At 39.7% G+C, this 23,704-nt stretch overlaps 1 long non-coding RNA gene across 3 annotated transcripts in view; it reads right to left on the bottom strand.

Annotated features, from left to right (window-relative positions):
- Positions 1-1,272: 1,272 nt before the first annotated feature.
- The window catches only part of LOC130187617 (uncharacterized), a 31,984-nt gene continuing 9,552 nt past the window's right edge, over positions 1,273-23,704 (bottom strand). The window contains exons 3-6 of one of the 3 annotated variants that reach the window (XR_008830485.1): positions 15,884-15,988; positions 11,219-11,272; positions 10,416-10,448; positions 1,273-1,467 (exon numbers count right to left, since the gene is read on the bottom strand). This is a non-coding gene — a long non-coding RNA (uncharacterized LOC130187617). Of the gene's footprint in view, positions 1,468-9,476; positions 10,449-11,218; positions 11,273-15,883; positions 15,989-23,704 lie in introns of those variants that run through there. The other 2 variants (XR_008830484.1, XR_008830482.1) reach the window with 2 other exon arrangements.

Here is a 23,704-nt window from a genome sequence, read left to right as displayed (position 1 = left end):
TATGCAACCATTGCTAGTCTTTACATTTCTATGAATCTAATCTATATACTTTGTATTTTACTGCATATATAAGAAAATTAAGAAAACCAAGCATCCAAACTGAGAAGCACATGTTTGATCCCGTAGATGTTCATCCTGTCTCATCCTGAAAATTCATTATAGCTACTGTGGTGAAGCAGGGAGGCTACACAGCATTAGCAGGATCATAAAGCTCTGTGGGCTGGACGAGCTCATGAAAATCCTTTCTGGTCATGCATGCAGAGCCAAAATGAAGGAATGCTTACAGTGATTATAGGCTTTGGTTGGGGATTAATTATCACTACATGAATAATTTTGGTGAATTATATGAAAGCAGGCCAGGGACTGGCAGTTCCAGAGATTAGACATGATTTGTTTAATTAGGTTGCTGTCTAATTGAATTACAGATATTTCTAGATGCTATTCTTGATTTCTCACTCTAAAAATGTTCTGACATTAAACTGGTTGTTTTATATCGTTTGGGATTAAATCTGAACACGCTATGCAGTGTGAGGGATCGCAAAGATGAGCAGAACACATCTTCAGCAAATTCTCAGCCTCTTCCTGAACCCTGAGGCTGGATTTCGAAGTATGCGTGCTGTCTGTCAGCACATTCAAGGCCAGAGATCAGCAATGTAAATAATGTGATGTTATTTTACAAGGCTGGGTTTTATATGGTCTTTTAGCGAAAGCAAGGCAACGTAAAATCTGTCCTCTGGATGAAGTTATACTCTGCCTCTTGCGTAACAATGGACTGGGCCACTGGCACATTTTCAATACAGTGTCAAAAAAGCCTACTATCCTGGTTCATTTCCATTGGTCAGATCTCACACTGTCGGCCGACACCCGAGAAAAATGATACTGAACCACAAACACTGACATTGCCTCCTCACATGGTTTGAATCTGATGAAGTTACACTATGAGTAATGCTGAATCACAGAGTTCCACTATAACTGAATCTGTTTCATTTCATGCTCGTGGTCAGGTCGCCCAGAGAAACAGCGAACAACACATCCTGCAGAAACCTAAAAAATTAGGAGTGGAAGAGGAGGAGCGGGTGTTCACAGCAGCTACAGTGACCCTCTGTCTTACTTATTCTTTCTCCCTCTCCGGCAGACATCATGTCAGAGCGAGAGCACAGCTGCTTCTAATGTCACGGCAGTACTGAATGTTCAGTGCTTAGACATCCAATTAATCACTCCAAATAAATATGGGGAAAGTACAACAGCAGGAAAAATTAAAAAAAAATTTATTGGAAAGTTATAAAAATTGAGGTTTTTTTAAATCCACATTACGGTAAGGACTGAGTTCACACGCACACGGTGTCCTGGCTGCTGGCCATATTCCAGTCAAGGTCGAATTCGGGTGATGTTGTTTACATGGACCTTTGACTTCATGCATTTGACTGCCAATGCCCCAGTTAGACAATGCTCCTGTCCGCCAACACACTGTAAAAAAGAAAAAGTTACTTCTCATTTTACATGTAAATTTGGCCACTGTTACGTAAGTAAAGAAAGGACATTCTCAAACTTTTTGTCTCCACAAACCTTAATTCATGATCCCTTGCCAACACTAGAACACAATAGCCTTCTATTCACACATAAAGGGAAAGAGGTCATTTGATGTGCTTAACAGAAACTACGAAACATAAAAAGACGGACACTGCATTAAACAGTACAAAAACAGATTATAAAACAGGTAACATCTAATTAAAGGTTCCATATCTTAAGTTTTTCTATTGTTTTATTTGAAGTGTTGATCCATAAGAAGATATATTTGTGGTTTTAAGAACCAAAAACCATCTCGGTGTAGTTTTACATCTCCTCCCTCAGGCTTCTCTCTGGAGCTCTAGTAACAGCAGGTCAGTGAGCCAATCAGAAGAGAGGATCTAAGCCTTTTAAGGCTCAGTTTTTGAATAGAGGCTGTGTGCATTTTTCTGTGGATTGAGCACTTTGCTACTTTCACAGATGTGGAAATCTACCTTTACACAATATGGGAAATTTAAAGTGCAATACTTAATGATTAAATGAAGGCAGTAGAGAATAGAGCATTATTTAGCTTCTTTTTAAAGTCAGTTACGGTTTGGGCAAAGTTAATATCCTCTGTGAGCTGTTTCCAGCAGTGGGCAGCATAGTGGCATCAAGCAGACATGCACAACTTTAGCATTCCTTTTCGGGCAATTTTTTCTCACCACCTGACGTGTTTAAGTCAAATATTCACTCACCTTTTAGCTTGAAATATGTGGCTCTTCTGCGGCGTGTCCTCTAGCTAGTAGAAGCTAACTTTGCCTGCCCTTTGGTGTTGGACATGTAAGCGTAAAGTGGGTTCATCAGAGCTTTTTCACCCCCCAAAAAAAAAAATTTGCTGCTGGGAACAATGCTGACAGGAGCGGTGAGAATGGAACAAAACAGTAAAGCTGCAGGCCATAAAACCAAAACAATGAGCTGTAAAAAATTTTAAAACACCACGTAGAGGGAAGGGAAACGGAAGATCCGGGTAATAATTCTCTTTGTATTCATGGCTACGATTAAACCCTTTGACATCACATATATATATATATATATATAATCATTTGATCTATAGTATTGCCCTCAGTTGGAGGACATCTCTTCAGGATCGCAGCAACCTCAGCTGAAAACCAACAGCCAAAAACAACAAGCTGTCATACCAAAACAAGAAAACAGCTTATGGCAAATAAGGTTAGGGAGCAATTGTGGTATTGCTTAATGTGTTTTTGAAGCAGCACGCACGTTGTTGTCAGGAGGCAAAGACATGAACCCAGTCTTCACTATGAGAGTGAAGCATTTTATGTAAGAACCACTTCCTGCTCTAAATACTAAAACTAATTTACTTTACTTAATAAGATCAATTATACTGAATACAATTAGCATACCATGCTCACTCTCTTTTAAGTTGTCAATATAAGATTAAAATTAATCTTAAATATCAGGCTGCTATTGTTTGGTTTTATTTAAATCCAAGAAAGGAGCTGCCATTAATCCTAAAATTAAATCTGGCTCATGCTATAGATCTATCTTCAAAGAAGATCTTTAAATAATTTATTAAACTGGTCCTCTGACTGGCCTCTTTGTTTGTGGATGGATAAGCTGGGAATCACGTCAAAACTTCAACTTTACACTGGTCCAGAGACCAACCAGAGTCCTTTCCAAATCTGTGGTGTTCTGAGAAGTTTTATAAGAGGACTCACCATGCCAATTAACCAAACCCTGCTCTTTGGAAAATTGTTTTTTGAGTGCAACTTACTTCTGATTATTCCACTGAGCAGCTTCAGTGTGAGACCCTTTTTTTTTCATAGCCATGATTGACCCTTTTTGTGGTTTGCCTTGTTATAAATGCATTACTGAGAGCTGGTGGTCTCCCAAAAGAAACCTGTAAAAATAAAGAATAACAGCCAAAAGGTTGACGTCTGTGGGGTTTCAGCAACAATGGCCTCTGACTGTAGGAAGAACTAAATCACCTTGCACTAGCACAAGGGAACGTCCATACACTTAAGACAATAAAACTGGCATTGCACTAAGCTACTGTTGTATTGGATTTATGACTTGGCATATTAGTGGTGTATTTTATTCAAATGAATAATATCATCGTCACTGCAATTAAATGGCTTCCACGGTGACACAAAACAACATTGCTGCCAGAGGGGATGTCTGGACAAAGACACATTTTTCCTCTCAAATCATCAGGTAATAAAAAGACATATCCAAGTACTGTTTGTTAGCAAGAGTGTGAGAATCCGGTACCACGACAGGGAAGGAACAACTATCCTGGCCTTGAATATGTTGACTAACAAGTGCTGAAAAATTGTCACTTTGTTTAACAAGAGCTGGCACACACATTCGGACAAAGGCCCAAGGCCACTTAGGAGAGCCAGAGGTTGACAGGGTGGAACCTTAGCTGCTAAAAATACCTAACACTTGTAATGTTTTCTATGGTTTTCTGGACATGACAAAGAAATACAAAAAGCACGGACAGCGATGACATATTTGTAATGGCAAGTTGGAAGAGCTTTTCACTCTGATTCATGGAAATAAATGTTATGTTAGAATTAACAAGGGATGGCAATTGTTTGAAGTCATTTGCTAAAGGTCCCAAAGCAGGTCTAGGTTCTATATTAATACTGTGAAAGTATCAAAGAATTTTGCCTCAAACTCTTCAAGTGCAGTGAAGGATTTTTAGCCACATTTCAGTCGCTGTCACCTTAAGTTTTGCCTGTCGAGATTTACTAAACGCTGCCTCATCTGATTTCATTGCAGCAATGTCATCATGCTCCAAGATCCCAGCGCTTACTCATACAAAGTATCTCAACCAATAGAAATGTTGCCCAAATCTATATTAAAAAAAAATTGTAATAAATTGGAATTAAATAATTCTAGTTCAGTATGTGTTGGCAGTTGTGTCTCACATTTGTACATCGTTGTCCAATTCAATGTTATTAATTTATCAGCTTCTATGGTTGACCCAAGGTTTTTCCCCATTTTCCTACTTTCTTTTTTGTCTTTGTTTTTATTTTATTCTTGACTATATTTATATTTTTGTGGTATAGATGATTTGTTAATTGTTAAGTCTGGGTAGGCTTAACTATCTTAAGTTATTTGCAGCACACCTTTTGTAATGAAGGGCTACAGAGATAAAACTCGAACTGACTTGGTGACACTAAATTGAACTGTCTCATGCTCGCTGCCAGTAGACTGGTTTCCCAAGAAGTTTTTCCAAAAAGGAAGATGAGGAAGATCCATAAATAATATTTTACACTGACTTTCCTGATTATAAGGTCAAGAGGATCCCTTGAGGCAAAATATGCTTCATGTCTTAATTATATCTGAAGTGGAAAATTAATATATTACAGACAAAAAAAGGCACAGCACTTGAGAAAATGTCCTAATCAGTGAGAGTGACTTTTCTTCCTAAGAGTAAAAAGGAAGTGTGTCCTGACGTAGGTCATGACGTCAAGTCATCTGTTTGTCCGAATTACAAATAAATGTGTGGGTTTTTTTTGTAATACAACAAATCCTAAATTGGAATTACACATTCACTCTCACACAGACACATGCAGCCTACTCACTGTGAGTCCTCACACTCTCTCCACATGCAGCCTACTTCAACTTTACACTGGTCCAGAGACCAACCAGAGTCCTTTCCAAATCTGTGGTGTTCTGAGAAGTTTTATAAGAGGACTCACCATGCCAATTAACCAAACCCTGCTCTTTGGAAAATTGTTTTTTGAGTGCAACTCACTTCTGATTATTCCACTGAGCAGCTTCAGTGTGAGACCCTTTTTTTTCATAGCCATGATTGACTCTTTTTGTGGTTTGCCTTGTTATAAATGCATTACTGAGAGCTGGTGGTCTCCCAAAAGAAACCTGTAAAAATAAAGAATAACAGCCAAAAGGTTGACGTCTGTGGGGTTTCAGCAACAATGGCCTCTGACTGTAGGAAGAACTAAATCACCTTGCACTAGCACAAGGGAACGTCCATACACTTAAGGCAATAAAACTAGCATTGCACTAAGCTACTGTTACTGGCAAGTTGGAAGAGCTTTTCACTCTGATTCATGGAAATAAATGGTATGTTGGAATTAACAAGGGATGGCAATTGTTTGAAGTTGTTTGCTAAAGGTCCCAAAGACTTCATTTTATTCTTTGATTATAAAGCAGGTCTAGGTTCTATATTAATACTGTGAAAGTATCAAAGCCTCAGTCCACAGAGAAATGCACACAGCCTGTATTCAGAAACTGAGCCTTAAAACCAGCCGTCAGGACTTCTGGAACTTTGTGATGTCACAACAAAGCAGTCACCAAGCCCCGCCCACATGGACCCACCATCCAAACTCGCAGGATTTGGTTTCTCTGAGTGTTTTTACCTGAAATCTGCTAGATTTTCATCAGATCACTCAGAAAACAGTCAGCCAATCAGAAGAGAGGCTCAGAGTCTCCTCTCTTCTGATTGGCTGACTGACCTGTTGTTACTAGAGCTCCAGAGAGAAACCTGAGAGAGGAGATGTAAAACTACACTGAGATGGTTTTTGGATCTTCTTATGGCTCAACACTTTAAATAAAACACAGGGAAAGTGTAAAATATTAAACTTCTCTTTTCTTAAAGAAGCTATTAGTATGTTTTGCTATCACTACATAGCTAATATTACAATTACCAGCTGTTGTACTGGATTTATAACTTTTCTTCCTAAGAGTAAAAGGAAGTGTGTCCTGACGTAGGTCATGACGTCAAGCCATCTGTTTGTCCGAATTACCAATAAGTGTGTGTTTTTCTTTGTAATACAACAAATCCTAAATTGGTATTACACATTCGCCCTCACACAGGCACATGCAGCCTACTCACTGTGAGTCCTCACACTCTCTCCACATGCAGACTAAACTAGTGATCATTGACACATAGTGAGCAGTGATCCAGGCCAGACAGAAGCAGCAGGTCACAGATTACGCCGAGGGCCTGCCAGTAATGCTTTCACACAGGGGACTTTCTCTCTCCTTCCCACAGATTACTTTGTCTCTACATTTTTCCATTGCTATCGTAAAGTGGGGGCCGATGTAACTGCCAACTCAAATATCGCTCACTGTCCAGAACATCTCAGAACAGCAGAACACAACTCGCATGGAAATGATCATGCCCCACAAGTGAAAAAACCCCAAACTTAACGATGTTGACTGATCACAGAGCACACTCGTGTTAAACCCTGAAAAGAAAGCTCTGTTTATTATACTGACGTACTAACTATATTTCTGCCAGTATTGGTGATACATGCTTTTGTGAAAAGCAGTACATACTTGATGAATATATCAGGGATTTTGTTGAGACAATGTTGGGGCAACAGTGATGGAGATTCCACAATGATGCCATGACAAGTGTTTCCATAAATAACCATGAGCTGCTGAATGACTCTTGGATCGGATGACGTTAATAAAAATGAACTGTATTAATCATAAAACGTCATCAAAACCACAAATGTCCCCATAATTTTCACTATGATGTCATTATTTTTAATTTCATTGATTTTGCAACATTACTTTAGACATTAGAGTCACCAAGGACAACATGGGAGTTTCCTCAGATTTAGGCCTTACGGTAACTGTATCCACATAATAACCTTTCTACTTAAACTTTAGTATTGTATTAATTAATGTTAATTTATTCACAGCACAAATACTAATGACATACGTTAAATTATGTTACATTATGTTGGAGGCAATTAAGATGGGCTACTTTAAAACCTTTAGCACCTAATTGTCACAATTTGTGTCAAAAATCAGTCATACCTCAGTCAAATTTGAACACACACATATTATACACATATGTTATAGTTTTCATGCTCTCAATTCCAACACGTAGTGGTCAGGCGTGCCTCAGTGTTTTCACTGACCAGGATCAGCAGAGCAGGGCAGGCAAACTTTTGACTGTCGTCTGCGGTTAACTGTCTCGTCAAAGTGGGGGATTGCAGACAGCATCCCCAGCTGAGTCATACACAAGTGTGGCAACATAGTCATCTAACCAGGCACCTTCTTGCATCATAGAGGATTTGCAGCTGCATCATAAATGTCCTAGCAACCATGAGTCACACCATCACTGAGATGTACTAGTGACATGGCTTGTTTATCACAAGCAGGACAACTTTTTCAAACAAGATGTCATTGATCAGGACTTTCTATTTTTTCTGTTTCCTATTTACAGTCTTCCTCCTCACAAAATCCAACACAGCCATTATTTCAATTCATTACCACAACGCTGGTTTTAGTGAACACCTTTCGATACAACTTGGACACATCATCAGTCATGTTTCCTGTGGTCATCGGGTGTTTCGGGTCATTCAGCATCAGAGACACTCGCCCAGGCGACTCAGTCGGTTGATAACTTAAGCCTCCGCACCCAACCTCAATGGGGTTGTATCAAACCTCCGTCCTTTGCTACTACATTTACCTAACAGCCCCTCATACTTAGCCCTGACAAAGGCGATGGACTGTCTCGCTGGTTGTTGTTGCCTGCTGTGAGAAATCCCTGAGCTGATGACATCTGCTATGATCCTCAGTACCTGGTACCAGCGGTAGTACACCTCTCCCAGGGCTTGAGGGCATCAACTCAGGATATGACCCAGTGATCCTCTTCTCTGGCACAGGGGGGCATGCTGGAGTTTCTGCCCAGTCCCAGTAGAAGAGACTGGATGGGCTGGAGAAACTGATTGGACCAGGAACTTTATCCGGTGTGGCTCAGCCTGCCAGAGCTGCTCCCACTGAGTCCACACTCCTTACTTCTGCATCCCTTCTACCCCGTTGGAGCGGGCTTCCTCTACCCCTGCCTGGACCTCTTCCTCAACCAGCTGACGTCTTTTATTTCCCCTCTGCCTTATTGTAGCGGGGTCTTACAATGCTGCCAAGCCCTGTCCGTCCTGATGCCACGGCTCCCACCAGCTCACTATGCTGCAGCGTGGTTCAGCCTGGTCAACTGCCTCATTTGTTCCCCACTTCCTCCCAGTCCTCACCTCCATGCCTGCTGAGGAGACTTTGGTGCTGTTGGAGTCTCCGTACAGCAGCACGTCTCTTGCAGGGGTAACCATTAACTCTTCTGTCAGCCACCTGAAGGGAAGTCACAGCTCGTTCTTACTCCTGTACAAGGAGATGCTGCTGAGGCTTCATGGAAGGCCCAACCACCTGCACAGGAAGTGTTGTATCTTTCTCTCAAATCCCTCGACACTGGTCAGTGGAACATCATGGACTAGCTGTGGCCAGTGGAGTCATGGCAGAATGCCATGTTGGTAGATCCAAGCTTTAAACTTGTCTGTCAGTCCTGGCTCGTCTACCGCCTTGAGACAAATTCCTGCTGGTTGCTTGGAGTGATGACACCCAAATCCCATTGTGCATGAACTTACTAAAAGTAAGATCTGTCCTTGAAGTTGATTCTGTTAACGTAAAAATTATGTCATGGGTTTTCCCAATAATCTTCATCAGATCTCGTCATCCCTAATGCCCACTTTTTTTGGTTTTAGTTTAGTTGTTAGAGGAACTAATAGTTGATGCAAAATCTTTGTTCCTAATTGTTGTGGAATAGGATAAATCCTGATCCATAAATGTGCAGTCTTGCTTTGTTTCTAATCCATCTGGCAATATTCATTGTTGACTGTAATGGACTGTATCATGTCTAAAGCATTTCTACATAGCTTTATTATTGATGCTTTGTGAGATTGCGTATTGAAGCAATCTCATACAGCGAGAAAGTAAATAGACACGCCTTATATTTGACTAGCAGGTAGGTAAAAGATAAGACCACCTCACACGCAATCATTTTTTTTTGTTCTGGGTAACACTATCTCAACAATCTGCGTAATTAGCTTGAGATGACGGTTCAGTCACTGAATGGAAGCACAGAATGTAAAAAGGAACAGACGACTGGCGCCACTAATAAACCAGTTACTTGTTAATATTGAGTCAGTACATTTAACAGTTACTGTTATTGAACACAGGAGTTAGTCAGTTAAACTAATGATCTTCATCTTACATTCAAGGCATTAACCTTTATTTACTCATTAATACCAACGTGATGTATACAGTATGTTACACTGATTGTACAACTAAATTAAATACATTTATAAGAGTATTACTCTTTATCTATTTGCATTTATAATTTATGTATGTTTTTTTCCATACTATTTTGCCTCAGAGGCATTTTGCTATTTCAAGTGCAAGATATGACGTCTTGTAAAAATTATTTTTAAGCAAGTAAAACCAGCAACTTTGTTCTTACTTTCATCTTCATCTGCAATTTTAAAATGTTTTGAGTTTTTGTCCCAGAAAGTGAAAAAGTTTCAACATTGGAAGAAAGGTTTGATTTGACATTCAAATATCTTATATCAACAGAAGCAAGTGAATCCAGCTGCCACATCTGCTTCCTCTCTTTAAACAAAGACATGATTTGCATTTTTAACAAGGTGCATCTGTGTGGATGTTTAGAATATAATATTTCTCTGTCGGACAGCATTTAAAATGTGTTCGTATTCGAACTGGACCTGACTCCAGTCTGGTCAGGGATTTTCTTTGTTGTATTTTAGTTTCCTCTGAGTTTGACATACTTTGACATGTTTTTTAGAAAAAATGGTTAAAACAGTTAAAGATTTAGTTTCTAACAGTCCATCCATCAGCCATCTGTTTACACGGTGTATTAAAATGTATACAGACATGTATCCAGACACCTTATCAAGATGAGGAAAAACACATGTTAATGCAAGTTGTAAATGCGCTGTCACCAGAATGTGATCACATCTGCCTGACCACTTCTGGAGGTAGTCTGGCTCAAATTGTGTTCAGATCTCTGGTAGGTGTAAACGCAATCTTCGATACCTACAGCTGAATAAGCTCCTCCTCAAATGACTCACGTGTAGGTGTTGCTCCGGAGGACAGAGATCCATCTAAATGAGAATGCATTAAAAATACCAGGGGCCAGATGCATAAAACTCTGTGTATATTCATGACTAAAACTATGTGTATGCACAAAACAAGAAACATGCATACACGTTATTTTATTCTTTTATTCTAAAGCCATGAGTACACATGGTTCCACTTCATAAATCTCACTCATTGAGAAACTGAAACTTTTATATTTTTAATATTTACTAATCACAGTTTTAGAGTCTGTCTAATTAAAGACTAATTATGACGTCTCTTCCCAGTTGTACTAAAGTAAACTGATGCATGTTTTTGCCTCCCATCTGTCAGAGCCTCGGTTTCACAATTGTTGAAATTGTTCATTTTCATCTTTCTTCGCTGTGTCTGATCATTTGTGTCTACATCCATTTATGGCTAATTGTGGGGGTGGAAATGTTGCTCGTGCACATTCACATTCAGTTTTTCAATGAGTGAGATTTATGAAGTGGAACCATGTGTACTCATGGCTTTAGAATAAAAGAATAAAAGAATGTGGTGTACATATATGTATATATATATATATATATATATATATCATTTTTTCCATTAAGGAATTTTCTTCAACTCTGTTGTTGATAATGTCCGAGGGGCATCTTCTGTTATTGCCACATTTTGCTGCATTTTCTGCCCTCGCTATTGAAAATATTTACTCTGGATATTATCTGTTCTTTGTAGTTCCTGTAGTAAAGTTACAAAAATAATTTTATCAGCACAAGCGTGAAATAAGGTCTTTACAGTACTCTACGGTACTAACCTCTGTCTGGGCCAGCCAACTGTCTGATGCCCCCAGCATCTCAGTCTCCAGTAGCTGTCAGAAAGACATGAAAACATAAATAGAGGGAAACATGACCAGGAACCAGTGTGTTTACCAGACAGGAGAGCAGGCCAAGACAAGCACACACATTCAAATACACTGAGCATTTAGAGATGATTTAGTTTATGTAGTGGCTCAATTGTTGGCAAGCGACATAAAGAGACTGAAGGGCTGCTTTTAAATAAGGTGGAGGCGGCACTTCTGTGAATGGCAGCATGAGGTTGGCTCCAAAACCAAGTCAGTCCCCATACACTCCCACAGCAGAAATAAACATGTCTGGTACCCATCCAGGTGAATTTTTATATAACTCACCTGTTTGAATCTTATTAAGGCTTAAAGTGGTGCATAACTGAGGGCGTGCCGCTTTGAGCGACAGGTGGGTGAGTGTATGCTTGCCACAAACCAGCATGCACCGAAGTCTCAGCTCCATGCACGCCCCACTTCTCTGCCCATTTTTGGATTAGCCGGGCGTTAGGAGGAGTCAGGTACTGCCAAGATGGCAACAGTGGAGCAGTCCACTCTGAGCTTCAAAACTGCTCTTCAGAAACCTATGGGTACTTCCATCTTTCTTTACAGTCTATGGGGGTGACTAACAACAAATAGGTGTGAATGTTAACAGCATTTGCATTTATTTATTGAAGTTAGTTAATTGATCACATATGGCCTCGTGCTGACGGATTAAAAAAAATACAAATAAAATGTCAAAATGAGTCAGCAGATATACCTGGGTGGTCCGCCCAAGTACAGTCTATGTATGATAAACCCTGTAAGGTGTCAGCTTGTTATCATATTATTAAAATTAATTAATTTGTATTAAATCTAGCTGCTATGTGTGCCTTCAGAACTAACTCTATACTTACAGTAGATGTATTAAAATGTGGGTAACTGAAGAAAGTGAAAGCTTCCTGCAAATGCAATCCAGATGTTCTGTGTTGAGGTGTCTTTTCCCTAGCAACTGTAACTGGATGTTTATCCTGGTAGATTAGTGACTGTCCATCTTGTGGACAATTCATGGTTTCTCTCCAGATGGCTGATATTATGTTGTTTTGGGAAAACAGCCAATCACTCTCTAGTCTGTTGTCTCTAGAAAACCTATAAAAATGTGCAATTTTGCATTTCCTCTCGCAGAAACATTCTTTTGACTTCTGTTACAGACAGTCTAATGAGCAGCTCTGGTTTCCCAGCTGCTCAGGAACTGCAGGGAAGCGGAGGAGCACTTCAAATACACTGAGCCTCGCCTCTAATAACTAAACATAAGACACACCAAGCAGAGAGAGCAGGTGGAGCACATGCCATTTGGGCTTAAGTCAGTGCCTGGGTGGCCCCGGTTCAAGTCCGACCTGTGGCCCTTTGCTGCGTGTCAACCTCTCTCTCTCTCTCTCTCTCTCTCTCTCACTATGACTGTAATAAAAGCAAAAGCCTGAAAAATAACTGTGGAAAAAAAAAAAGAAAGATAGTTTGTCTCTTGTAACTTTCTCTCTCAGTGATCATTTTATAAGTAAATACAGCTGAAACCACACAATAGTCTTTGTCTTTAATTTATGGACTTTGTGATTTTGTCAGACGACGTTGCAGTTATAAAATCAGGATTTTACCATAGACGTCACAGCCATATACATTATATATATACGTCATATAAGTTTTGACCTATTGTTTGGTTCACTTCATGGTTTACAGCCACAGCAGGCAAGTATCTTCAACGAAATAGCTCTGAAAACCCACTGAACACTACCTGGTCAGCACCCAACGGCAGGCAGGTAAAATTAGCAACTAGCAACTGAACATAATGGAGCATTTGGCTGCGAGAGATCCATATATTTCCCAGAGGAGCTGGTAGAAGCCAAAACAGAGCTGAAAGGAGAGTGAATACTGGACTTCACATTCGTCAGATGGTAAGAAGCACAACTCCAAATGAGTGCTAATGTTGCTTGTAAATAGGAGGTAACAACAGGTAACAATAAAAACAACCAAAAATAAAACACTGATTAAGAACATCAGATAAAAGTCTTCGAACCTCGTCTCCCTTCAGCAAAGAGTTAGGAGCGCTAAAAGAAACTTGAATCAGCAGAATATGAAAACAGAAGACTGTTTTGGGAAGTTAAATCTCACATCACAGCAGTTTGTAAAAGAGCTGCATTCGGGTGATACTGAGCACTGCAGCCTCTGTCAATATGTGTTGTGGTGTTGCGCTGAATGGAAACACATGGGCTGAGAAGTCACTGCTGTGTAACCACAACGAATCTCCACAGTGCCACAATTATTCAGTAGCTTGCAACATGATGGTTGGCCATTGTTTGTCATGAAGTCGAATCTATTATGATGTTTATGCTGAATTAATCAATTTTCCATTCTTTATTCCTTCACGGACTCTGAGGTACAGTATCTCATCGTGCCACCTCCAACATGACTTCACCAATGTCCTCTAACGATATCCAGTCCGACAAGCGGAGGAATGTGTGATCACAAGCCTTGATTCTGCTTTGCCTCACTTGCTGCATCAAAGCCAAAGCTGTTGCACAAGATTTCCGTTTCACTTTCCCCCGCTGAATGTTGTCTTTGCCACCTTTGAACCTGGCACAATGTTTATGCAAGAATACGCCTGTTTTATCAGCCTCAAACACAAACTGATCCAGAACAAGACAAGAACAAAATGTTTTTAGTCATGTCGTCTTACACTGTACTTGGTATTATTCTCCTGTGCGTTCTTTCCTTACAGTACTTACAATACATATTGACATATATATATCGACAGGCTTTCGGATGGATATATATTTACATATCATGTTTACAATATGAACATACATACATAAACATACATATTTGTTTGGGCTACACATATATGCTTATTTATGAAATTGTTCCATTTTCTAATAGGTTTCATGTTGTGGTTTCAAGCTGAATTACCAGCACTTTGCACTGTCTGAGCGCTAAAACCAAAGCAGTGTGTTTACAAGCTCAGTGTCACATGTGTAATAGATGGTAAGTATACACGGGCGTTGTAAGAGTTTAAGACAACCAGTAACAAGTTAACATCTCAGATCTGCCCAGCTGGAGGAAACTATTGTCTCTGCGGGTTGCTCTCTTGCTGTTCATATTTGTATGAAATTTATGAGCAAAACTTTACAAAACTGACAAGACTGAGAAAGAAATGCAGCTTTCCCAGCATGCTCTGTAACCACATACAGGTCAGTGCATAAGGGAGAGGGCGACTCTCCTCTGAGGGTTTACAGGGAGGCTGTGCTGTGTGGGAAAACCAGGTCAGACTCACAAATACATGGTGTTTAAGTGAACGCTGATGGGAATCGCAGCCCATTTCAACCCCACCAGGAGCGCACATACTCTCAAGATGAAACTAAAAACACTTCCAAGGAGCTGACTTCCCCACAGGATATTGTTCTGCAACTTTGACTTTAGGGAGCATGTTGAGAGACTGAACCGTGCCGAAGGGTCGTTTCCCATTTTGTCCTCCATTACCATCCCTATACTTACTGTATGTCTGTATACATAATACACCAAAGCCGTGGAGACAAGAGCACAGGCTGCGTGGGAGTAGCTGCCCTGCATGAGAACACGACCTATATGAACATGCGCTCTGTAGATGCTTTGTGGTCATGGAAAGATCATGAATTCCTTGGTAGATTAACTCAAGACCTTCGATCCCACCACACACACTCAAACACACACACACACACACACACACACACACACACACTTACAGACAGCTAACAGCTGACACATGTTGAGTTAAACACCCTGCTACCAGTGGTTTATATTTTACTGTAATATTAAAACTCCTCTCTTTCCTCCACACTGACCGCTGTCCTCAGGATTTCATATGTTCATATACTATCTGTGCACATGTCCAAGCATGGGAGTGAACAGCGCAGGGTTAGGGGTTACACAAATAGCTGTGGTGTATATGAAGAAGCAGTTTGTTGGTTTTTTTGTTTGATTATTATTTAACAAAAAAAAAAAACACAACAACTTGTTGTAAAAAAAACAATATGTAGATATTTTTTTCCCGCTTTAAATCTGTGGTTTTTAATCCTCCTTGCTTGCAGACTTCCATTCTCATGTTTTCATTCTTATGTAACCGCAGCAGGTAGTTCAAAAACATCTTCTGGTCAAATGTTATCATGAGTCTTTGTTGACTTTTGTGTTTCTGTGCGTCGAACAATAGGTGCAGAAAGAGCCAGAAATTGAATGTGCCTGTGCACCAGTGTATGTAGAACATGGAAATTGGAAAAAGCCAGACTTGTTTAAGATAAAGAATGAAAATGTGTGTGTGTCTGTGTGGGAAAGGGACAGAGAGAGAGAGAGATAGAGGGAGAGAAAAAAAGAGAGGGAGAGAGGTAGAGAAAGAAAGACAGAGAGGAAGAGAGAGAGGAAGAGAGAAAGGAGAGAGAGAGGGAGAGAGAGAGAGAAAGGGAGCGAGAGAGAGAAAGAACGAGATTGAGAGAGAGAAAGAAAGAGAGAGGGAGAGAAAGAGAGCTAGAGAGAGAAACAGAGAGAGAGAGAGAGAGAGAGAGAGAGGAAGAGAGACAGAGAGAGAGAGAGAGAGAGAGAGAGACAGAGAGACAGAGAGAGAGAGAGAGTGGTACTTACCTTACAAAGGTCCAGGGTGTTTCTTTTCTTTCTGGGGTCACAGGAAGTTCAGAATATTTCTGTCAGCATGCCATGGTGGGCTCCTCAGGGGGGCAGTGTTATTTGCTGCAGAAGTAGAGAGAACAGAAAAGGGGTGGGAGGTTTTCCTGTCCATCCATCCATGCATCCATCTGTCACTGGGCAGCAGCGCTCAAGTACAGGACCGGGAACAGTGAGGAGGAAAGCTGAAGGGAAACACTGGTGTAACTGGGATTCATAAAGAGGCACGGGGGAGGCCGAGTTTGTGGCACTGCGAACACAATCGCAATGAGGTAGATTTTCCGGGCAATCAATCTGCCAATATCTCAGTTGTTGGTAACCGATTAAAAAAACACAGAGCTACTGTCCTGTTTTTTTAGAGGTACTTTGTAAAAACTATTTTGTATTATTACTTTCCTGCAAAGAAACAGAATTGTGCAAGTTGTCCATCCATGTTCTTTAAGTATAAAGTTTCTTAGCCTCATTTCTTGGAAAATTCATTACAGTTTTGTTTATTTGTAAAGCACCTTTCATACAAGCAATGTAGCACAAAGTGCTTTACATCAAAGACATTACACGCACCAAGTGCATCACATGAAAAGACATAAAATGAACATAAAAACATTCATGTAAAATGAAATGAATTTACATAGAAAGCATAAAATTAGACAGGCTGAGCAAAGCAGTTGATCATACCAGACCAAGTAAGGCTGTAGCTGAAAAACTCCTCAGTGTATTAAAATGATTAAAATGATGATGAATAAAATGAATCTTTATTTTTTGTAGGAGTAAGATTCAAGTTTCAATCACAGAAATAGGACCATCACCCTTTGTAGGGACACAGTTTTTCTACTTAAAGAAATGGTATAAGGAGAGCAAAACAAAACTGCAACCTTAGATTTAAGTGAGGAAGAGAGGAAACCTTAGCTAGAGGTCTGAGCTTCAGCTGAGATAGCTTCATCTTTCTCTGCTCCTTTCTGACACTAAAAAACAATAGCAAGGAGCGGAGTGAAAGTGACACGCCAATAAATGTAATTGTGTCCAGACACACTCCTCCACTGTTTTCCATGCCATGCTAACAGACGGTCAGATAAAGGAGACAGATGCCTCACTGTGATTTCCTGTTGGAAGGAGGCGATGATGAGACTGGGACAAGAAGCTTTGGCATCTCTGGAAGAACACATTCCTCCGCTTGGCTTGTCCTCACACAGACCGAGAATAATCTGGCTCTATGTGAGATGAGGCCCATTCAGTTCAGCGGATTTCAGCAATTAACTTTGGCGTGAAGGGAGCACGCAAGAGAGAACAGTAGAAGATGCTCAGAGCTGACAGCCAGTAACATCCACCTTCTGCTTCATCTACTAAAACAACAGAGCACCATCATCCAACTCTGCTGTGTGGTAGCCTCCCAGGAAGTGTATGACTGGGTTCAGGAAGTATTATTCACCACAGACTATCAGTAAGGATACAGGAGGCAGAGTGAGGTCGATCAATGATTTTAGTCTTAATTATAGAATACACAGAACACGTCCACTCCAGTCGGCCTTGGCTGTAGGTGGGTGACTGTGTGTGATTTAAGAAAAAGGAGAGATATTCAACACAAGTAAATAAATATGTGCTACTGCACCGTTTCCATGAAGCACTAAAATACTCCCTTAACTCTGCATCAGAATTGGTATTTGTAATTACCGTAGGTTCATCATTTATTAAGTTCTCCAAATGAACAAATAATAATTTACACATGTAGAAAAATCTAAATGTAATTTGATTTCACATTTACAACTATTAAGCTTGTGTCCATGATTCATTCTCATGTGCATAAACACTAATTAATGCATAATTCTTACACCATACATACGACTGTAGTAATGCAGTTTTAAGTTTCGGTAACTTGAGATTAGGGAAATATTGGAGTTATGGTTAAAACAAACCAAATCTAAGACAGAAAGGTCATGAAAATATTAACTGTACTGGTTTATTCGCAGGTTCCCCATCATATCATTCCTTTCAAAGCCCTATAAAGTGGATTACAAAATCTTCTACTTGATATATACAGGAAACCCAAACCACATCTTTTCATGCAATAATTTCCTGTTCGGCACAAAACGTCTTTTATAACCTCTAAGCTTCTGTTCCAAAGTCCATCAGTGTCAGTCAAACAAGAACTGTGAATTTTATCCAGCTGCATCTGTGTATTTTGTTTCATCATTTTAATGATGTCAGTGCGTTATTAATTTCATTTTGATTACTATAATACAAGTTTTTTTTTCCTGATAAATATGAATTCAGTTTGAGTTTATTTTCTTGTTCCCCTTCTCTCTTTTGTTTCATTGTGGTTCTTGTTCCAGAGTCAATCAGGATGAAAACAAAGATGTTAAAAAACGACAAAGTTGGAATAAAGATTGCTTGTTTAACCTGAAGGCTTGTGATTCAGTGGTCCCACAGGGGCATTTCCTTCAATTGAGGCAGTGGATCTACCCCACCCCCCCGCACCTCAACACAGGACATGAATATTTATCTGTGTCTCAGATGGTGAAACACAATATCCTCACAGCAAGTTCCTCAGAGGTCAGCAAGGGTCCGACAGGGAAAGCAAGACCCTGCCAGAATTTCAAAACCATGATGAGCTGAGGTTTGAATGACGGCCAAAATATTTACAGGAACATGTGACTGCCAAGTTGTAGGTGTAACTACTACTACATCAGATTTCAGTTACAGAGAGGGGAGAACATTTTTGTATAGAGGAACATTTTAAAACATTTTTTCCTTAACGCAATCCTCCCATATGTTTAAGAAGTTATTGTATGTCACCGGACAGTTTTTACATTTCTGAAATATCAGTATTATATCTGCATTTTTCTCCACAGGAGCATATAAGAGTTGGCAAATGTCTCCTGTGTCGCAATGATTGTGACAGCAGGTTACAGGACAATCGTGCCTTCCTCAATTTTAATGAACTAATTTCCTGTGAGGTCAATAATGATGTTAAAGGAGATTTGTGGTTTGTTATAACTGCTGACTTTTTTTTTTTCCTCCATAATTCGTATTATCATCATAGTGATGTAGAAACTGACCTGTCGCAAACAACCAAGACCCAGATTAGCCAAAATTTAAAAGGTACCATGTGGAGACTGACCTGGTCTGGCGATTAACTTAATCAGAACAATGTAATTACAACTGATAGAAACAACAGACAAAACTACAAAGTTACGACCCACATTGTAATAATCTGTAATTATCCTTTAAAGGATGTGTAAACGTGTTCTTACCAAATTATAACCCCTTGATGAAATCAAAACAAGGTGTGAATAAACATCTACAGGAAAGTGAAATCATGCATGCATTAGCAGTACAGTCTTATATGACACTTTTTTCAAGCCTGTCAGTTATAATCAATACAATGTTGTACACAGCCACAACACAACTCTACACTGATCTCATCTCCAAGCGTTGGTCGATAAATATTCCATTAAATTTACATTTAACTTACTTCTGCTTCAGTGCAGCAGGAGACCTTGGTGTAACTCCTGAGGACTCCATCGATAGTAGCTACATAGTGAGAGCTGGTTAGGCATTAGGGTGTTACAGGTGTTGCTGCTGCTCTGATAGCATTCAGTAGCTTGTTCCACCATCAGGGAACCACAGACCAGAACAGTCTGGACTGAGACCGTCTTGTGTGCAGGGATGGTGATGACAGCCGACATTCCTTGGTGGAACGCAGTGGCGCAGAAGGAGCATTAGGCTGAATGACTGAGTTCACGTAGATGGTGTAGACCCAGAAGTCACTCTGAAGTCGAGCATTTAGTGACTTGGATTTGATTTGGGCGACCATGTGCAGCCAATGCAGGTAGGTGACATGTGATGGGCATCTGAAAGGGTTTCACTGTTCGTGACGGGAGGCCTGCCAAAAGGGCAACTTAATTAATGCTGAAACGAGGTTATGTTTGGTTATGTGTTCCTGTTAAGAGCATCCATTCCAAGCAATCCTCATGTTTTGGAAATAAGGCTTCTCTAGCTGAGTAACAACTACCCCCCCCACAAATGAGGGACCTGGAAAAGTATTTAAAAATACTAACAATCGAAGCCAAGCGTCAACTAATTCTGAAGAAAATAATCATCCTGGCCTGAAAAAAGAAAGGAAGCAATGATGTCAAATTACAAACTTTGATAAAAAAAAATAAATTTTGGCAGGAAGTTAAATTCCATCTAAAAGAGACCTACGGTAAATAACTGGCCACCACTTCCCATTAACCGCAGATACTGTGTAATTTTTTCAGAAAATTACAACATTGAAAGTGTTCTGTCTAACACAACAACCCAGCAAATCTTACTCTGATGAAGGCAATAGGAGAGAGAGTTCAACAGCAGCACAAACTACAACTACTACAAAAATATATATGTCATAGAGGACAAAATCCACAAAATGTCTTTTTTGGGACATTATCTATAAAAATACAGTCTACAGTTTATCTGAAGCCAAAATGAAGCTTCATTAGAGTTAAAGAAATCAAGTGGATATCTTTCAAAGTTTCTGCTTTTTTAGATTGAAATTCCCTCTTTGTGTTTCTCCGGACAGATTTTACTCGTTGAGATACAGAGGAGGGTTAATCACTAAAACAGGGAATTTTGTACCGAGATGATACACACTTCATTTGTCTGTGATGGAGCCTCATATTAACTTCAGATAGACTTTGTAATATATTTGTACACAGAACCAGGACTGTAGATTTTTCCTGCATCACTTACATTGAAAACTTTTCAACATTATTAAAGTTGTTAAAACTTTTGAAAAGGAATCAAATCATGATCTTTACCTGGTAATCTAGAAATATGGCATGCAACTGAGCAAAAGTGCTGCTGTGCCTAACACCAGTTGGAAATCACTGAGTTTTGACAGAAGAATTCACAGTTCAGAGACACGACCTGCTGGTTGAAGACAGGAAGACGAAGGAGAATTGTTTTTCGAGGTGTACAGGCCGTTTACAGAGAGGTTAATAATACAGACTATTGGCCTGAAAGCCGGGCAGGTGAACTAACATTTACAAAATGATTAAAACTTTGGGTACGTGTGTGTGTGTGTGTGTGTGTGTGTGTGTGTGTGTGTGTGGCCATGGGTCAGTTAACCTCAGCTCTCCTTCCTTTCATCCTCAGGCAGGACATGGAAACTACCTCCCTTTTCCTCCTGGGCTGGTGACAGCGCTCTCTGTGGTCCCTGCCCGTATATCTTAACACCTCAGCCAACTGCCATGAAAACTGTACTTTAGGTTGAAGGTTAGGAAAACAGGGGTTCTTGCTCACTGGATCCAGTATGGTCTGTGCTGATGTGGATGTAGAGGGTCAGGTAGATGCACGCAGACAAGAGAACTTCATGTAGAAACATTTCATCAGGTGCAAAAACTGCTCTGGAGGCAGAAATAATCTCAGCGAGCCTAATAATTTTCTTGTTTAAGGACCAGTGAGTAGGATTTAGAGGGATCTATTGATCTACACTGTTGCCCATAAAGTTGGAATAATTATGTTTTCAGACACAATCCTCTGTTTATTCCTATTTAAATGCATCAGTAATCACTTTGGACGAGATTGACTGCTAAAGTTTTGAGAAGATATACACTTTATCTGTCAAGAATAAATCACATTGTCACAATCATTTCATGGAAAGGGGTAAAAAATATTTAATTCCAGCTATATGAGCAACAGTGTATTTTCATTAGGATATAATCACCTGAAACTAAGAACCGTTTTCGTTGCTTTAGAATGAGCCCTTCATATCTACAGTTTTTTCCAAATGCTTTATCTTTCGGGCATTTCTTTCCCAACCCTCTGACACCCATAGGAGTCTCCTGAAATAGCGGCCCCTGCAGCGGAAGGTGTACGTCCCTGACCTCGGTTGTCACGGTTACAATAATAAACACGCGGCCTGTACCTACAGCGGTGCAGCTAACCTGGTCGACATGGTTACTATATGATAACGGTCATGGCTCGGGTTTAAGGTTTAAGAAAAGATCGTGATTCGGGTTAAAACCAAGTACTTCTAGTAAAAAAAAAAACATTTGTGATGTCATTCGTACCACTGCATACCACACCCTGACATCTCTATCAGTCACTGGAGCAACAAAGTCCCACATTTGGGCAAAGTTACCAGTTCAGTGACGCACACAAGCCCAGCTCCCAGTCATACTCTTCTTTTAACATGCGTCGCCCATTAATCAGCAATGGAGAAGTGAAATTAACTGTTTTCACAGTTGTTTATAGTCGTCTAAGTCAGTTGATTCAATGTACACAGAACACTGGTGACGCATTCATTATAACGTTTTTATAATGTCGTAGATGTGAGACACAAATGATATGATTGTTATTGTGTGTCATTTTTTGGAGAAGCGATTAGTAAATTATTACTGTCGGCTGAATAAAACATTTGACAGATTTGTTTCTTGTTTGTAAAATAACATCAGGAATAATAATAATAATAATAAAGTATTGTACGAAATTATTTAAATTATCATGATTTCAAGATGCCTGATCTAAAATAAGAACTTCTGAAACATTGTGAGTTCACTATAATGTTTTGTTTTGATTTGAGAAAATGAATCAGAAAAGTTTCATAACTCAAACTGAGTTTATTATTAAATTTGACAATCTGTGGCAGTCGGTTTGAGAGTGACAGCAGGGTTCAGTTCCCTATTCCACATATCTATGCACTGTGTCTTTAGGTTTCTAGTGTTTAATTATGCTACTTCTACTGTATGTTGCAACAGACCCATTGACCCCATTTTTTCCATTATTATTATTATTATTATCATTATTATTAGGAAATACAGTAGTTGTGTGTTTTTAGCATCTGGTGTTTTTATAGTGTTCCATGTTTTATAATGTTTAGTGTTTTACAGTGTTATATTGTATTATGTATATTCTTACAATTGTTTTTCTTTATCTGCTCCCCACTTGGGATAATAAAATGTCTGAGTCTGAATCTGAGTAATTTGTCCTTCCACCTTTGTCTTAAACTCAGGGTATAATCCAGCTCTAAAAAGTGATGTAAAGAATGTTTTGTAATATTTTTAAAACTCACAGTGACAGCTGCACATAGATACGGGATGTTGAGAAAAGAAGTTGAAATCATTTAAGGTACTTTACTACTGATTACCATGATAATCACTACTAACGTATGGCCTTACATTTGCTGATTTACTCATTTGTACAGACGTCGCAACTGATTATTAAGCAGGTGAAGGGCCGACTGAGACTGAAAATGTTACTTCATTCTATATTCTGCCGTCGGCCTGCCACGTATTTTTATCGCATGAAGAAGAAGGAGACCTTAACATTGGGCCATGAGTTGGGGAAACTGTATATAGTGGCAGGAAGCCATCAAGGCCCACATAGGCCAGTCAAGGCGTAGCTGCTCCTACAGAACTATGAAGCAATGTCACAAATATCTAATTAAAAACAAAACTTTATCTAAGTTTCTGGATCCATCACATGGAGTCACTGTGAAAACAATGGTGAGTGGAAAAAAGCAGTTAAATTTAGAAGAAACAAAACAGTCTTCAAGGCGCGGTTGGGTAAAATCCCTGTCGGCATTAGAGATAGACATCAGAGAACTAATACACTGACAGGCAGTGACTTAATTTTTGGCAGCAAGCTGCTGAGTGTGTCACTGCACTGGATTGAATCCACGCCACCCACTGGTAGGCATCCATGCAGAGGTGGGGATCTGAGATTAAGCACTAACAACTCGAAATGATTACTTTGTTTCTACAGCATGAACAAAGGATTCCTTTCCTTGTGTGGCTACACCACGGG

The sequence above is a fragment of the Seriola aureovittata genome, chromosome 19 (assembly GCF_021018895.1).
Source record: "Seriola aureovittata isolate HTS-2021-v1 ecotype China chromosome 19, ASM2101889v1, whole genome shotgun sequence".
In the NCBI taxonomy this organism is placed as follows: domain Eukaryota; kingdom Metazoa; phylum Chordata; class Actinopteri; order Carangiformes; family Carangidae; genus Seriola; species Seriola aureovittata.
Note: the sequence above shows the minus strand (reverse complement) of the source record. Positions and strands in the feature narration are given on the sequence as shown.